The sequence below is a fragment of the Carassius auratus genome, chromosome 28, assembly GCF_003368295.1.
Source record: "Carassius auratus strain Wakin chromosome 28, ASM336829v1, whole genome shotgun sequence".
NCBI lineage: Eukaryota > Metazoa > Chordata > Actinopteri > Cypriniformes > Cyprinidae > Carassius > Carassius auratus.
The window spans coordinates 5,437,848-5,456,179 of record NC_039270.1 but is presented as its reverse complement, the minus strand read 5'-3'; the positions used below and the strand labels follow the sequence as shown (position 1 = coordinate 5,456,179).

At 39.6% G+C, this 18,332-nt stretch overlaps 1 long non-coding RNA gene across 1 annotated transcript; it reads left to right on the top strand.

The window, feature by feature from the left end:
* The first annotated feature begins 10,118 nt into the window (after window positions 1-10,118).
* LOC113047515 (uncharacterized) lies at window positions 10,119-16,627 on the top strand. The gene is made up of 3 exons (XR_003276271.1): window positions 10,119-10,556; window positions 14,451-15,022; window positions 15,906-16,627. It is a non-coding gene; the product is annotated as an uncharacterized LOC113047515 (long non-coding RNA).
* Window positions 16,628-18,332: the final 1,705 nt, after the last annotated feature.

The window sequence follows — 18,332 nt, the reverse complement described above, 5'->3', positions numbered from 1 at the left end:
CTGGGTGATAAATCGATTTATCGATTAACTCAAATGTGTAATTTACATCGGTTTTCTCATCCACCGATGCTCCACTCAGGGCTCAACCCTCCCTACACGTCTGAGACGGAGACGTGCTGCCGAGCAGAGGATGAGCGGAGTGATTCTGAAAATGGCGGGTGAAAATGCTGAGTGAACTCAGCTGGCAGAAGCCCCCCCATGACGCAAATTTAAGTCTGTTGTGAAGTTAATTTCACGCGTGAATGATCTCAAAATGTTCAAATGGCAAACTAGACGCAGTAGAACGACTGACGCTCTTTTCGCATTTGGTGTGAACACAGCATCACAGCTGAAGGGCTCTACCTAAATTATAATTGTAACAGTTTCCTACTTCAGTGTGTTACAAACATAATTTTGGTGTCTTTGGAAAGAAGATTCTTTGAGCTTTACTTTTTATCAACCAGATTTAAGTTATAGACACTGAAGTACCTTGATTTTTTTTTTTACCACACTTGCATACATGAAATACATGAAATGAGTCCTGGAGCAAACTAGAAAAGTAATGACTCATGTCTCATGAGTTTCTATTTCAAATCTGAATAAGATATCATGAAAAATGAGACTCCTGCTAAAAATTTTCTGAGACTATAACTAGACCCCCCAAATATAAGAAAATATATTTCCCAATAGTATTGAAGGCTTCTACAAACTATTTAGTCAGTAAACATACCACTGCATAGTTTTTTTTTTTTCAGTTATAAAACACTAGACAGAAACTTAGACATCATATACCGTATTTTCCGGACTATAAGTCGCACTTTTTTTCATAGTTTGGCTGTTCCTGCGACTTATAGTCAGGTGCGACTTATTTATCAAAACTAATTTGACATGAACCGAGAGAAATGAACCAAGAGAAAACATTACCGTCTACAGCCGTGAGAGGGCGCTCTATACTGCTCAGTGCTCCTGTAGACTACACTGAAAACATAGAGCCCCCTCTCGCGGCTTGAGATTGTAATGTTTTCTCTTGGTGACTTATATATGTTTTTTTCTTCATCATGACATATTTTTGGACTGATGCGACTTATACTCAGGTGTGACTTGTAGTCCGAAAAATACGGTAAGTGATTTATTTGAGCACTAGAAAAATACAATAAAAAATAATTTAAGTAAAAAAAATAATAATAATACTAAAATTTTTAAAAAAGATTTAACTTTGTTTGCCAGTTACAGAACATCCTGAGATTGCTAGTATTTACAATGAATTATGATGCAAATAAGTGCTGATGTGCTGATGACCACTTATACAGATAAGTTATAAGTATAATATAAGTTCTGCCTCCATCAGCTGACAGGTGCGTCAGAGCTCGTCACCAGCCCTCAGGAGGGAGCGCCAAAATTCAAATATACTATCTTTTACCTAGCTTTCATTCATTCTTTTTTCCGGTGGATTGTCTCATTCTGTTTGTGACACTGTACGCTGCAAAACCATTATGATCCATATCACAACGTTATTGCTTCGTTGGACTAAACGTGCTTCATGAGATGTCGTTCAGTGGACCCTTACCTTCCTAACTAAACCGGGATTTACAGCTGTGGATGTGTTTATGATTCGTTATTACGATGGATATGGTATGTACAGTGTTTCTAATGTTCATGTTTTTTATGTGTACTGCTTACACAAATGTAACAAATACAGTCTTTATAAGCTTTCCAATGAAAAACAGCGGTCTGTCGTCGATGCTTGAGGCTTAGATCTTTATAATGATACAGTTTGTCAAGATTAAATTTGTCCCATTTCATCTATTCATAAACACTGACACGTGCAAGTTGAGATGCTTTCAAGGAGAGGGCGTCGGGGTGCAGGCTAAGAGGATAATACATAAGTACCAAACTTTCATCTGTGAATATTACATATTAAATATTTTAACTGTGACTGAAGCCGTCAAATGTAACACATCAGCAAGGCAAAACTGATGTCTATTTGTGAAAATGTGCTGATGCACTTGTTTGATAACTTGTGGTTAAAGCGCCACTCAGCGGTCAAAAACTGCAAATGCATTCTACACTGCAGCGGCGGCAGCATTATGTGCGGCGGTAAAAAGGGCCTTTTGAATGTCTACCTACGGTATACTCACTTGCATAAATGCATTATAGTATCCTGCACCTAGTAAAATATATATATATATATATATATATATATATATATATATATATATTATATATAGATATATATATATATCTGGTGTCTGAATAAATGTTGGTTTGACTGTGCATTAATTCTTGTTAAAATCTACAAAGTAATTCAGTCGAGCAGGGAGTGATTTTCTTTCTTTCATTTTCTTGGATAAACATTACAGCAGCTAGTAGCTAAATTATGCGCGGTCACTTTAAGAGACAATGAATGCATCCAATATAATACAGAACCCATTTTTTTCTAAACTGTTTACTTTCACTTAAGACAAAATTGACAGTTTTTTTTTTTCGGACATACTTTCCAAGACTGGTATTTTGACATATCTTGTATGTATTTGTCGGTGCAAGAGTAAAAAGAGGCAAATTCAGCGTTCAAGTGTTTTGAGGCGCCTCTCTCTGTGTGAGCTTTGAAAATCAGAACACCGCAGGCGAGTAACCAGCTACTCAGTTCAGCTTTTCCGTGTCTTGTGTTTTAATGCTTCAAACTCTTTTGAATGTTTAAATCGACAAGTGGCAAGGCTTAAAAACATGTGAAAATGATCATCTTTCGTGACCACAAGCAGCAGTGGCATGTCAACTGTCCTAAGTGTCTTTTTAGGCTGTCCTTGGCCAGACGGTTGAGATCGCCCGGGGGCCCCCCTCAACCGTGGGCCCCCATAATAGTCACCACCTTTCACCCCATTAGCGATGGCCTTGATCGCGGGTGTGCCCCTTTGTGGCTTCACTAGTTGTTTTTTTTTTTTTTTTTTTTTTTTGCCGTAGCATCACCTGTTCTTTCTAATGGCATTTTTAGTGACACTTGATTCAAATTCCCCTGTCTACCAGCACAGATATCAACTGTGCAACAGAGTTGTAGGTTGCCAGATTGAGGTCACAAATGGGTTAAAAATTTTATGATGTATCTATTGTGTGAGTAGGATGAGTTTCATACAAGATCTGGCAACTGGACAACCTTGGAACAATGTATTGATGTGATTATTCATATAACGAGGTAGGGCCATACAAGTCCCGGGAGAAATAACAAAATGGGAGCGGGGTGGGAGATGGGTGTGAAATTGGTATGGATAGCATAGATGCAAAAAAAAGAGCAACACTTAACAGTAATGTCAGATTCAAAAGATGGAAATATTGTTTGCTCCTGTCAGGACCTTTGCTCTGTACCTGGATTACTCTCTTGTCTTGCCCTCCTGAATATGTCACGGTAGGAAATCCATTGTTTTCTCCGTGTCATGTTTTGCGTTTGTATTTGTACTCTCGTAGTCTCCATGTGCTCGTTTGGTTGATTGTTGTCACCTGTGTGTTGATTGTCTCGCTCCAGCTGATCCTCATCTCCACTCAGCTACAAATACTCACCCATCTCTCTGTCTGTTGTCAGATCCTCATTCATGTCACAGCTTCCCAAGTTGGATTACCGTCTCCCGTGTTCGTGTTCTGGATTGTGTTCGTGTTGTCGTCTTCGTGTGAGTGTTCCGGTCTGTTCCTGGTTTCATCCATTGACCGTCTTCACATTCCCCACCGACTTCACCATCCAGCACTTCTCACGCCACCGTAGACCTTCTTTCACCATTGCCTACATTCTGGACTAGTGTTCAATAAACCATTTCTGATTGCCTGCATTTGCTTCCTCCTCTTTTACGAGCCATCACAGTAGGATCTGACCATCATGGAAGCAGCAGGCGATCGCTCCCCATCTCATCTGGAGGAGTTTCTGCAGAGAGTCGGTGATCGTATGGATCGCCAAGACAAGGCGATAGATGAGATGGGTCGAGCTTTCCAAGCAATGGTGACGAAGATGTCCGAGCTCGCTCTCCAGGCTCAACAACAACAACAACCGCCACCCGCTGCGCCTCCCACGCCACCCACACCGCCGATCGTCTCCGGGGGGAATTCCCAGTCCGAACCACGCCTCCCCATCCCTGAGAAATATGCGGGTGAGCCAAAGTTTTGTCGATCATTTCTGTCTCATTGTTCTCTGCACTTCGCCCTGCAGCCCCGCACGTTTAACACCGAGGAAATGAAGGTGGCATTCGTCTTGTCACTACTGACGGGGAGGGCTGCCCTCTGGGGGACGGCGGTGTGGGAGAACCAAGACAGCTGCTGTGCCTCGTTCCACGCCCTTTCGGAGGAGATGAGACGGGTCTTCGACCGCTCCGTCGCCGGGAGGGAGGCGGCTAGACTTCTCACGGACCTACGTCAGGAAGACAGGTCCGTATCCGACTATTCTATTGAGTTCCGCACCCTGGCGGCGGAGTGTAAGTGGAACGAAGAGGCGCAGTGGGATCACTTCCTGCATGGGTTGGCTGACCGCATCCAACAGGAGATCCGCGCCGTTGAGCTCCCCACTTCTCTCAATGGCCTGATTGACCTCACCATCAGAGTAGACCACCGACTCGACCAAGCCGCCAGACGGAGGGGGAGAGCAGTTCTCGCGACCAGACCGGAGGCTCAGCGTCAGCGCTCAGAGGTTGCGGTCAGCCCACCTGGAGGTCTTGAACCCATGCAGGTGGGGCGAGCTCGGCTCTCCCGGGAGGAGAGGATCAGGCGGAGATCCCTGGGACTGTGTTTATACTGCGGCAGCCAAGAACATCACATCCAGCGCTGTCCGATAAAAGACCAAGCCCGATAGTAAAACTGAGGCTGCTATCGGGTGGGATCTCTGCCAGGAAGACCTCATCTACATCGACACTCCTTCCGGTGAGTCTACGGTGGTCCACCCACGCACTCGATCATCACGCTTTGTTGGATTCTGGGGCCGAGGGTAGTTTCATGGACTTTAAGTTTGCTAGTAAGCTCAACATTCCTCTCACCTCCCTCAAACACCCCATTGCACCTTTTGCACTCAACGGACACAGACTGCCAGTCATCACACAGACCACTTTACCTGTTTCTCTCATCACATCTGGCAACCATACGGAGGAGATTTCATTTTTCATCACGGACTCCCCTCAATCTCCCATTGTTCTCGGTCACACCTGGATCCAGAAACACAACCCCAGGATCGATTGGCGCCTCGGATCTGTGGTTAGCTGGAGCGAGGAGTGTCATTTGTCTTGTCTTTTGTCTGCTGGTGTTAATGTTTCTGAGTCTGTGTTTCAGGGGGAAGCAGTGGATTTGGCTAACGTGCCCGCGGAGTACCATGACCAGATGGAGGTGTTCAGAAGGAGGTCTTCCTCCTCATCGTCCCTATGACTGTGCGATAGAGTTATTGCCAGGTACTTCTCCGCCTAAGGGCAAGTTATATTCTTTGTCTATTCCAGAGACGGCGGCCATGGAGAAAAATATATCGAGTTCGCTAGCAACGGGGTTCATCCACCCTTCTTCTTCTCCAGCGGGGGCGGGGTTCTTTTTTGTGGGAAAGAAGGACGGATCCTTGCGACCTTGCATTGACTACCGAGGGCTGAACAACATAACGGTAAAGAATACCTATCCTTTGCCGCTTATGTCTTCAGCTTTTGAGAGGTTGCAGGGAGCGTCCGTTTCCACTAAATTGGACTTACGTAATGCTTATCATTTGGTCCGCATCAGGGAGGGGGATGAGTGGAAGACTGCCTTTAACACCCCTAGAGGCCATTTTGAGTACTGCGTGATGCCTTTCGGGCTAACGAACTCGCCGGCAGTCTTCCAAGCACTCGTTAATGACGTGTTGCGAGACATGGTCGATCTGTTCATATATGTTTACCTGGATGACATATTGATTTTTTCTTCGTCTCTCCAGGAACACGTGCAACACGTAAGACGAGTGCTTCTGCGGTTGCTAGAGAATGGATTGTTTGTCAAGGCGGAGAAATGCGTTTTTCATGCACAGTCTGTTTCTTTTCTAGGACACATCATTTCGACTGAGGGTGTTCGCATGGATCCTGAGAAGGTTAAGGCTGTGGTAAATTGGCCATCCCCAGAGTCTCGCAAGGCCCTGCAGAGATTTCTGGGGTTCGCCAATTTTTACCGGCGTTTCATTCGCAATTTCAGCCAACTAGCCGCTCCTCTGACCGCCTTGACCTCCCCTAGTTTGACGTTCAGGTGGTCAAACGCAGCCGAGGCTGCGTTTGCCAAACTGAAAAGCTGCTTTGTTTCAGCTCCCATTCTCGTCACCCCTGATCGCTCACGTCAATTCATAGTGGAGTTCGACGCGTCAGAGGTGGGGGTAGGAGCAGTGTTGTCCCAGCGCGCATCCTCAGACGGAAAGGTGCATCCTTGCGCGTATTATTCTCACCGTTTATCTCCTGCAGAAGTTAATTATGACATTGGCAATCGAGAGTTGTTGGCAGTCAAACTTGCATTGGAAGAATGGCGTCACTGTACCTTTCATTGTATGGACGGACCATAAGAATCTCAAATACATTAGAACCGCCAAAAGACTTAACTCCAGGCAGGCTCGGTGGGCATTGTTTTTCGGTCGTTTCGATTTTACACTTTCTTACCGGCCGGGTTCCAAAAACATCAAACCCGATGCTTTATCCCGTCTTTTTGAGCGTTCCGATCGTACTGCTACTCCCGAGCCCATTTTACCGGGGACCATCATTATCTCCGCGCTCAGATGGGAGGTCGAATCGAAGGTGTTGACTGCCTTAGAAGGGGTAACGCCCCCGGCTCGTTGCCCACCGAACCGATTGTTTGTGCCGGAAGGGTTACGGTCAGACGTTCTCCAGTGGGGTCATTGTTCCAGTGTTGCTTGTCACCCAGGGGTTAGTAGAACTAGGTTTCTAGTCAAGCAACGATTTTGGTGGCCTGGTATGGCTCGTGACGTCCACGACTTTGTCTTGGCTTGTTCAGTTTGCGCTATTGGTAAGACTTCCAATCGACCTCCAGATGGGTTACTCTTACCGCTGTCTGTCCCTTCGAGACCCTGGTCCCACATTTCGCTAGATTTCATTACCGCCCTCCCGCCCTCTAAGGGCAATACTGTGATTTTAACCATAGTGGACCGGTTCTCGAAGGCGACTCATTTTATTCCCTTGCCCAAATTACCATCAGCCAAGGAAACAGCGGTAGCTGTCATTGACCACGTCTTCCGTATACATGGCCTTCCGACAGACGTGGTTTCTGACAAGGGTCCCCAATTTGTGTCCAAATTTTGGCGAGAATTCTGTAAATTGTTAGGAGCGACTGTTAGTCTTTCTTCCGGGTTCCATCCCCAGAGCAATGGTCAAACCGAGCGAGCCAATCAGGATGTTGAAAGGGTTTTGCGATGTTTGTCTTCCAAGAATCCTTCGTCCTGGTGTCAGCAACTCTCAATTGTGGAGTACGCACACAATTCTTTGCCAGTGTCATCTACGGGCATGTCTCCATTTAAGTGTAGTTTAGGGTACCAACCACCTAATTTTGTCAGTACGGAATCCGAGGTTTCGGTCCCCTCCGCACATGCACTAGTCCAGAGGTGTCACCGCACCTGGACCAGAACTCGCAGAGCTCTGCTCCAGGCTAGGTCGCGCACCAAGGCTAAGGCTGATCGCCACCGGTCGAAGCCTCCCCGTTACGTCGTCGGTCAAAGAGTGTGGCTTTCAACCCAGAATATTCCTATGCGTTCCGTTTCGAATAAGCTTGCTCCCAAATTTATTGGCCCGTTTTCTGTTACCAAAATCATTAATCCGGTAACAGTGCGTCTTAGCCTTCCTCCGGCGTACAGGAGGGTTCATCCCGTGTTCCATGTGTCCAAAATTAAACCGGTGATTTTTTCCCGTCTTAACCCGCCTGCCCCTGTCCCCCCCCGCCTCGTATCGTTAATGGGGAAACCACATATTTGGTTAATCGTATTCTGGACTCTAGACGGAGGGGACGCGGATTTCAGTACTTGGTGGATTGGGAAGGTTACGGTCCGGAGGAGAGAAGGTGGGTTCCTGCTTGGGACATACTGGATCACCGCCTTATTGATGATTACAATCTACAGGTAAAGCAGGCTGGGAACGTCAGGTGACGTCCTAGGGGAGGGGGTACTGTCACGGTAGGAAATCCATTGTTTTCTCCGTGTCATGTTTTGCGTTTGTATTTGTACTCTCGTAGTCTCCATGTGCTCGTTTGGTTGATTGTTGTCACCTGTGTGTTGATTGTCTCACTCCAGCTGATCCTCATCTCCACTCAGCTACAAATACTCACCCATCTCTCTGTCTGTTGTCAGATCCTCATTCATGTCACAGCTTCCCAAGTTGGATTACCATCTCCCGTGTTCGTGTTCTGGATTGTGTTCGTGTTGTCGTCTTCGTGTGAGTGTTCCGGTCTGTTCCTGGTTTCATCCATTGACCGTCTTCACATTCACCACCGACTTCACCATCCAGCACTTCTCACGCCACCGTAGACCTTCTTTCACCATTGCCTACATTCTGGACTCAGTTATCAATAAACTTCTTCTGATTGCCTGCATTTGCTTCCTCCTCTTTTACGAGCCATCACAGAATATCATACGCTGTCCAGTGTTAATTTTGACAGCAAATTCGGATTTAGTCTTAGTCTTAGTCTTTTGAATAACACACCATTTAGTTTTAGTCACATTTTAGTCATCTGAAATGTTTTAGTCTTAGTCTAGTTTTAGTCGACTAAATATCATAAGAGTTTTAGTCTTAGTCTAGTCTTAAGTCTTTTAGTCTTAGTCTAGTTTTTTTTTAGTAGAACAAAGTCAACTTAGTTGACCTGACTAAATGTTTCCATCAGTCTGTTATGGAATGGTATTTATAAAATAAACATAAGGCCTGCTCTCAATGAAAAATATACATGCTCTCTGAAAAAGATATGCATTCGTCCTGAATGATATGCAATGCATATGACATTCTTTCAAGATGAAGTACAGTATTATTGAAATAGACAACCACCTATATTATATTTGTATTGTATGTTCATTCTATTTCTTTATTTGTGCTATTTACACAAAGTTTACATTTTTTTAAGTTTGTTTTTGTTCATTTAAAATAGCACTGCATAGTCTTCACTGTAAAATAAAATACACAATCAAACCAAAATGTATTCAGACACCTTCAACGTTTCTTACAATATCACAGTTTATTTGCTGTAGTTTAGAAATTGGTAATAAAATATGACAATAACTCAGGGTTAAACTGTGTCAGAACAACAAATTCATCTTGATAATGTCTGATGCAATGCTTAATTTGGTTCAGTCTGTGGTGTGAAAAGGTTGCATTAGAAATTAAAGAAAGAAACGCTTAAGCAAAACATGCTCAGGTCCCTAATATTTTCTTTTTTTTTTTTTTTTAGTCACTAGTAAAACAATATAATCTATTCTATCTGATTTTCGGATTGACTTTGGATAAATTCTTGTTAAAACTACAAAGTAATTCAATCAAGAGCAGTGAGTGATTTACTTTCATTTTCATACAGTAAAGACACTGACAGCAGAGCTAGTAAATTAGGCGCGGTCTCTTTAAGAGACAAATGCATCCATTATAAAGATACGCATCCGATTTCTTTCCAACGCTTTACTTTCACTGAAGACATAACTACAGACTTTTTCGAACACACTTTCCAAGACGGCTATTTCGACATATTTAGTATGTATTTGTTGTCGGTACAAAAGCAAGAAGACTCTGAGACGCGTCTCTGCTTGCTCCCTGAACACCAGAACACCGCGCTGCTGAATTGAGCTCTTTCACTTTTCGCTCTTTTTCTTATGTTTATTTAAAATGCGATTTTTATTTGTTCGTTCAGGTGCAGGAGGACGCAAACGTCCTGAAGGAGAGCTCGATTCAGTGTTGCGCGAGTAACCAGCTGCTCAGTTCAACTTTCCCGCATCGCGGGGCTGAAGCCAGCTTGATGTGTTGAATGCTCGGCTGCTTCTGCATAGATCAACCTACCCTCAAAGATTCGCTCTGATTGGATCTCTTCTCCATTCGTCCCTCCCATATATTTTCGTCTCATTTTTATTCGTTGACTAAAGTGTCAGTTATATTTCGTCACGTTTTTCGTCATCATATCTGACTTTTTATTTAGTTTTTATTTAGTTTTCGTCCGTGAAAAAGGTTAGTTGACGAATATTTTTCGTCATAGTCTTCGTCAACGAAATTAACACTGACGCTGTCGACTGATCTCCGCCTGTTTATTGGACTGCCTTTGTCTCGTCTTCAATACTTCTGTTCACCATTGTTTTACTTCTGTCCATTTATGATCATTTCTTTTATTAAAGCTTGCAAGTGGATCTGCATGTCTCCCGTCTCTGTCATCTGGTTCCTCATTTATGAGTTTAGACTGTCATATTTATTTTTTATGTATGTGTGAACGATGGTTATCACATGACAGCAACAGGATATGGGATTTCCTGCACCTTAGGTACAGTGCTAGCTTTTCTCAGACTTTATTTCCCATTTCTTGTCGACGTGTGAAGCATTTGTCTATGTTGAAGAAGTAGAAAAACAGTCAACACAAGACAACTTGAAACAAAGGTAAGCCTTTTAAAAAGATTAGTTTTTAAAACTAATTAAAACACTGTTATTAAAACACAATTGTGTCAGTACAATATTGCATAGAATATTACTGAAGTGTTTATATAGACCATATAGTTTCTTTCACTGTAACTTCTTGACAAGTAAATGGTTTTGTAAGCGTTTTGTTTTTAAATTATTTTTACTCCTGTTCATTCTGACTTTAAATTATTTAGCATAACAAGTGCAGTCAGAAATATTTATTTGGGGTTTATATTGTTTTCATAAAGTTTTTATTTTAATCAGATCTTTCTGTAGGATTTTCTAGAATTGCAGAACTTTGTATAGTTTATTTTCTTCTCTAAAGAAACAAAAAGCAAACAATCAAACATCAATGAGTCTAGTTTCACATAGAATATTACATTTTGGAAAAGTGTTAAGTTTTAAAGAGTTTTATAGGCTTACATTACAAAGGGTCTAAAGTGATCCAGAAAATGTTTGCAATATGTATACAGTATTTTAATTAGCATTAGAGGGTTAAAATGTAGCTGCAAACAGCTGTTAGCACCACCACCCTTGTGACAACAGGAAAAGAGTGAACAGCGAGGACATGCATTTAACACTGACAGTCTGGTTGTTGAGCAGAGCAATGAAAGGGTTTGTTTAATACATTTTAATCTTGCATTTGTAGCAACACGGTGTCACACAACTGAAATGGTGTAGAGATGACTACACCACCATAGGCTTAAACCCAGGGAAAGTCCATGCATGAGAGACGTGACTTACCCATATAAAACATTTCACAGTCAAGAATAGTCTCATCAACAGTTTTCCAGTTAAATACCCACAGTTACAATGAGACCGTAATAAAACTTTACCGTTAACAGAAGAGAAAAACCCCACAGCAAATCAGCGCATACAAATCCATAAAACTATTGACAAACCAAATAGAAACTAAACCAACGACCTGAACAACCACCTGAATTTAACCCTACTCTCTGAAATCATGATTGAATTACAGTGTGGTGTTTTAAACTCAAATTATTTTACTTATAACTTCATTATAATAAGGCATTAATAATTATTTACTTCTTTGTAATGTTAATTGTACAGCAAAATTAATAAAAAAAATTGAATGTAGTTTAAATGTAGATTACTTTTTCAGAAGGGTAGCTTATATCTTAATTTCCTTAATACTTAAATGTTTTCAGAGTAGTTTCCCCAACACTGGCAGTTGTGAAATAATTATATAAAGATATATTGACAGAACAGAACATATAAACTGAATGTGTATTTATTTTTTTATCATTCAAACTGACTGCTTAAGAGCTTAATATTAAAAGATTTCTTATCCTTCTTATCTAGTGGACAACCTTAGTATTACATCTTTCATCTGTCATCTAAAATGTCTGATAGTTTATCATTTGTTGTTAGGCCCCAGAGCATCATAAATTCATGACTTTCCTCAAAATTGCCTAGTTCTCCGTATGTAAAAGGTTTGAACAACACACTGTAAAAATATACGTTTGTCCGGGACAAGTGGAAGGGGCAAGTGAAAGAGAATTTTACTTGAAAAGCCTATATTATTATATACTGCAATTATATTTATCCATTAGAATTATATATTTTTAATTCTTGTTTTGTTCTGATAAATTTGTCAAATTTAAAGGATTTGTTGTAAAGTGAAGGGAACTAAAACAATCCTGTTGGTACATTTAAAACATTATTAGGCCAGCAGTTATTCTTTCTAAATGTAATAAAATGCAACTTATACATTATACAACTTATACATTAGTGAAGGCGGAGCGTGTTTCTGGTATCAGATCGCGCGGAGGGGAAGTTGTTGCTGCTCACAGACTCTGCTGCGAGTGAGAGATGTTTCACCCGATAAAATGAAGACCACCGCCCGAACACAAGCACAGCACATCCACCAAAAATCAACCTGCAGCAATGCTTGCTTTTGAAGGTCGCATGGCAGTAAATAATACGATGATATGACCATGCAGTCAAAACAGATATTTAATAAAAACATTAAAAACAAGCAGGGCTGTAAAATAACCCATTAAAAAGCCAGGTCTATACCGGACACGAGTGGAGCGAAACAACTAAATACAGCAGAACCCAGTGATGGATACACTGGACACGATCCCCTTCAGTGAAATGATGCTCGTTCTGTTTATGATGAAATGTTCTGACACTGTGTTCAGATGATTTGACACTATAGTGTGATGTCATCAAGTTTAGACACACTTTTAGCACGGCAGGCCGCACAGACAACTGTCATCCAGTGTAGACACAGACAGTGTCTGCTCTATTTACAAATAAGTTACATAAGAAAAAAAACCTAAACCAGCGGCATAACCAGATGGAAATATAAACTAGAAAATATATTTATACTTGCTCTGTCCTTCGTCCATGACATTGACTCACTGCGGAGTTGCCAGTTGTAATCTGAACAGCTCTTAACACCTAGTGGATGTCAGATTACAACGTAAACCACAATTTCTTTTGAATAATATAACACAAAATTCATGTAAAATGAATAATACTGCACACCTTTTAAATATGTCAAATCTAAAATATGGTTTAATACCATGTAGGTTAGAGAAAATATACAGGCACAGGCTTGACTTTTATCCTGCTTGAGAAATGCACATAACTTCATAAGTACCAAACTTTCATCTGTGAATATTAAATATATTTTCACCGACTGCAGCTGTCAAATGTAACACATCAGGAGGCAAAAATGTCATCTATTTGCAAACATGTGTTTTGATGCACTTGTTTGATAAGAAACTGACGTCTGATATATCCAAGCGGTCATATTTACCATGTTTACTATGTAACGTTAAAATGTTTTACATCGCTTATAAATATTTCTGCCTTGTTTAGTGATTATAATCCACATCGGATCAAGTTGTTTCAAAGACTTGCTGCTAACTAAGAGTGAGCTCAACTTATTTTAAAACGTCTTTAATGCTGGTGTTAAAGCTGTTATCTTTCTGAAATGATCCGCGCTGACGCTCTCCAGACGCGGAGAAACTCCGCCTTTGTTCATAACCCCTCCTCTAGCCCCAGCTGGCCCGCTTTGGCCCAAGGTTTTCATCGGGCCAAAAAACCCTGGCCGTTGGCCCCGAGGAAGCCCTGGCGAGACACGATCAAGCCCCGGAAGTGACAGTGGAAACGCGACTGGCCCTGGCACGCACTAGCACGCCCGGTTTCAGCTCGATAGTGGAAACACGGCTAATGGTTCACTCATTAAGACAGTGACTTGTCACCACCTACTGGTGGTTTAATTTCATATTTAAAAGTGTCATTGCATTTTTCCAACATTTCATATTTGTATGTCAAAAAAGTAAAACATTAATAACATTATTTATGCATTTGGACGGATGGAGTTTGTTGATACTGATTTCATTTGAATAGTAAAAACCATATACTGTCTTATTATTCTAACTTAATGTATTGGTCACATGTAATTTTTTGTTGTAAATAGAGATATGTACATTTAATCAGTTCATCATTAAGTTAAAAAATGTAACAGCAATCAATTTAAGGAAAATATCAAAAATATGCAGATTAAAGTTATACCTGATACAGCACTGATGAGACTGCCACAGAATAAATTACATTTGTGCCAAAAAAAACCCACTTTTTTCCCTCGGACAAGTATCATTTTACTCTGACAAGTGAAGGATTGATTTACTTAATGTTGAGCTTAATGTCAAAGGAAAAAAAATCACAAAGTCCCCTAGTGACTCTGGTCCTAATAAGCTAATTTAACACAAACACAAAGGCATGCATCTAAATTTGTTGTTGTTCTGCAGTGTGTTCATTATTTGTGTAAACAAATTATGTAATAATAATTATTCATTCTACTCATTTGAAAAGTAATTCAAATTTTCTTCATTGTAGGGGGATCTGTGCACCATACAAAGATCTTGCAGAATTCGACTACAACATCATCAAACTTCCCTCAGAAGATGGCTAGTCTTTTAATAAAGGAATGTCTTGCATTTCTGAAACGGAGTAATGTTTTCATCCAATTTCCATTGAGTGCTTTACTATATGGATTAGAGGCATTGGTTGAAATCCACTTTTCATGCCCGTGCAATGTTAAGATGAACAATTGTTTAGCACTGGCAATGTTCTTGGGACCTTTTTTGTTCATATTTGCAATGATGTTCATGTTTTATCGGCCTTTTAAACATGGGTATTGTCATTGTGCTAAGAAAGCAAATGGTGAAACCGAAGATGAAACTCGGCAAAGCTGGCCTAAATCTTTTGGATATTGTCTGATTGCACCTGTAATGTGGGTCATCATCTTGTTTCTTGATGGAGATTATTATGCTTGTGGTCGTACAGACTGGAATGGACATTATGTTTTTGATGAGGTGCTCAACAGGTCTTGGTGTAAACCTACCGAGGAGATGCGAAATGAGACAGAGCTACGCAGTTTGACTAGCTATAATCTTCATTATTCTCGGGTAAATATCATATCTACCATATGAGCTTGTTCTTTTACTATAATATCATAATATAAATGTTAAATTAGTTCCCTCTTGACCTCACAATATGTCAGAGAGGGGAAAACGTTGTTTTGTTTCATTAGCATATTTTATGTGAGAAAAATATATTTGTAGACATGTGTATGTTTCATATGTGTCAATTAAGTCAAATAAAAAAAAAACAATACACAAACTTAACCCTTTAATACGTACAATCACACCAGTGTGATCAATCTAGCTCATCCCTGAAGTGTACGATCTGAGCCAGATCAGACATATTATCAGTCATATTATTACAACTATTTAGTGTTTTCAACCATATGGTTTATTTTAAGTTTCATACATTTAAATACTCATAAGTACTATCAAAACAATATATTTATAGTTTGTAAAATACACGCCAATGTCTATGGAAGCGGCAATAGTGGTCTTTACAAATATAATCTGACGACATTTTTTATTGATATCATATACACATTGAGCAGGTAATTATAAAGTTAACTCTTCTCCCAGTTTACCTGAGACTGACTTAAGGCCCAATCCAAATTTTTATTTATACCCCTTCAGCTACTCCATACGTCTACCCCTTCTACAAAGTGTCAAGGGGTAGGGGTGAAAATATACTAATGTCCCCTAATAATTGGGACACCACATGTCATCTAGCTCTTACAATACACACACCTATACTGGTGTGCATATGATCCTTTAATTACAGTTCTATATTATTGCACTGCTTACTGACACACACACACACACACACACATACATATTAGAGATCGCACAGCAGCCAGGAGCAGAGAAGCTAGATTTTTTCTTAATATATTGTTTGTCTCTCTCTCTCTCTTTTCTCTCTCTCTCTCAGTATATAGGTTACATCTTGATGATTATCCTTGGTATTGTGCTGGTAATCACAGTGGGTGTTAATGACTGCTGCATAACTGGAAAATGTGACTGCTGCCGAAGTTTGATATTAAGAAAGTGTGGAGGATCAGATCCAGAGCAGGGGAGTCCGAGAAGTACTGAAACAGGGAATCCAAGCCCTGTGGTTAGACCTACGGAACAGAACGTGATCCCAATGGAGGGCTTAAGCTCTGACCAATCCCACAAGCCCAGAACCTCTAGCGACGTCCCTGATCCTGAGACAGAGAATAGACAAGGTGAAGGACCGACTGAATCAACAGAGGCTGAGCCTTTTATCAAAAAAAAAATTTTCCATTAAATTTCTGCCTGTGTCCTTCTATCTGCGGCACATATATTCTATTTAGAAATTTAAGGGACAAAGTCTTATGGTAAAAACTCGATATAATTGCCTTAATAACATAATGTTACAATTATGTGTGTTGGTAATATATATTTCTCCTATATACATTTTATGCTATTTCTGCCTTTTTCTGCTATTTTTTCCATTCATTTAAATTGTTTCCACACACATACACAATAATGTTTTGATTTGTCATGTTTATGTTGCTCTGTTTAATTATACTGAATGGCCCTTACGTAAAAGTAGTATACTTGGTTTATTTTACTAAGTATACTTAAGTAAAGTTCAAGTATAACTTTTAAGTATACTTTATGTGGCACGTATACAAATATCAGTGTTCTAGTAGTATACTTGTAAGTGTACTGTTTCAAAACTCCTTGGGACTAAATTGTCCCACTTTCTAAGTATATTTTTAAGTATAAGAGTAGTAAACTTTGAGAACACAACTAGTTTACCTATGTTTGTAGTTTGTACTGTAGTTATATTAAAAGTGAACTTATAGGTTTAATGATAGTTTACTAATTAAATACTTTGTACACTTTGAAGTATATATAGTCTCAGTAAACTACAAGTTTAGTAGTTTTTACTGCAAGTATACTCATTAGTTTTGTGAATTTTGAATTTTACATCATACATCCAAAACATCCAAAGAACAGGGTATCTGCTTGTAAACAAATACATTTTATTCTAGCTTCATGCATTATTTTTTTTAAACAGAGAAATAACATTTTGAATAAAAAGCTGAAAAAGACTATGAATTGGATTCAGAATGATAGTTAAAACGTAGATGGAGTCGATCAACACCTCAAAGCTTGACTGTAATTATTACCTCTTCATCGGTCGACATTTTATTCCATAACGTTATAGTTTGGATGCTGTTTTATGTCATATGATCATGTTAGATTACATTTACTAACATTTGTTAGTATGTTTTAGTTTATTCTTCTTTATTTGTGTTTTTTTGGAAATTCTGTGCAGAAGATGTGTACTAGCGCTGTCTATCGTATAATAATGAAAACACAGATTCTAGGAGTATAGCTCAAATATATTTAGAATTTTTGTAAGTACAAGTCTAGTATACTTAAATGTAATTTTAAGTATATTTTTGAGGATAACAAAAGCCCATTTCTGAAAAGTACATGAAAAGCATACTAAAAGCATCCTTTCCTATTTTTAGTTTAAAAGAAGTATACTTATAGCACTCTTGAATAAACTTCTTTTTCATAAGGGGGATCCGTGTACTGTTGTAGATATATGCAGTCAGCAGGCAACTGGTTTAGTTCTTTCATATGTGCATATATATGGGATCCTTATATAAGTAGTTTTTTTTTTTTTTGGTGTCCTTTTGGAGTTTCTAAGTGTCCTTTTTTGGAAAGAAATGAAGTTTACCTTGCAAAAAAAGCTTGCAACATGTTTTACAGCTTTACAGCTTTTTTTAAATATCAACTTTCAATCTTTTGGTTTACTTTGCTGAATATAACAAATGATGACAAAATAAACATTTGAAACAAGATAAATGGTCTATGCGTAATTTTATGAAGTGTGCGATTAATTGTGACTTTTTCATGGTTCAGTTTGTTTCACGGTTTTAGAGTCATGGTTTTGGTACGGTTCGGTATGCACTAAGTTTATGAAAAACTATACTATACTAACTATACTAAGTAATAGCAACAGCACAAATAAATATAATAAATAAACAAATAAATTAAACTTTTTTTAGGGAGGTCTAGCATTACCCATACAGAAAGGTAATATAAATAAAGGTAATATATTCACATATATGTTAAACACACAAAAATATATTGAATATCTCTCTATCTATCATCTATCAAAGAGGGAATAATTTAAGATTTTAAAGGGAATTTGAACAGAATCACTGTTTCACGGCTGATCACTGAGACACCCTGCGATTCACTGAACGAGCCGTTTAACATCAAATCTGTGCTGGATATTAATATCCAAACTATAGTGAAACACTATCAATTAGCACAGTAACAAGATTGGCAGTTTAAGACATTAACTTATAAG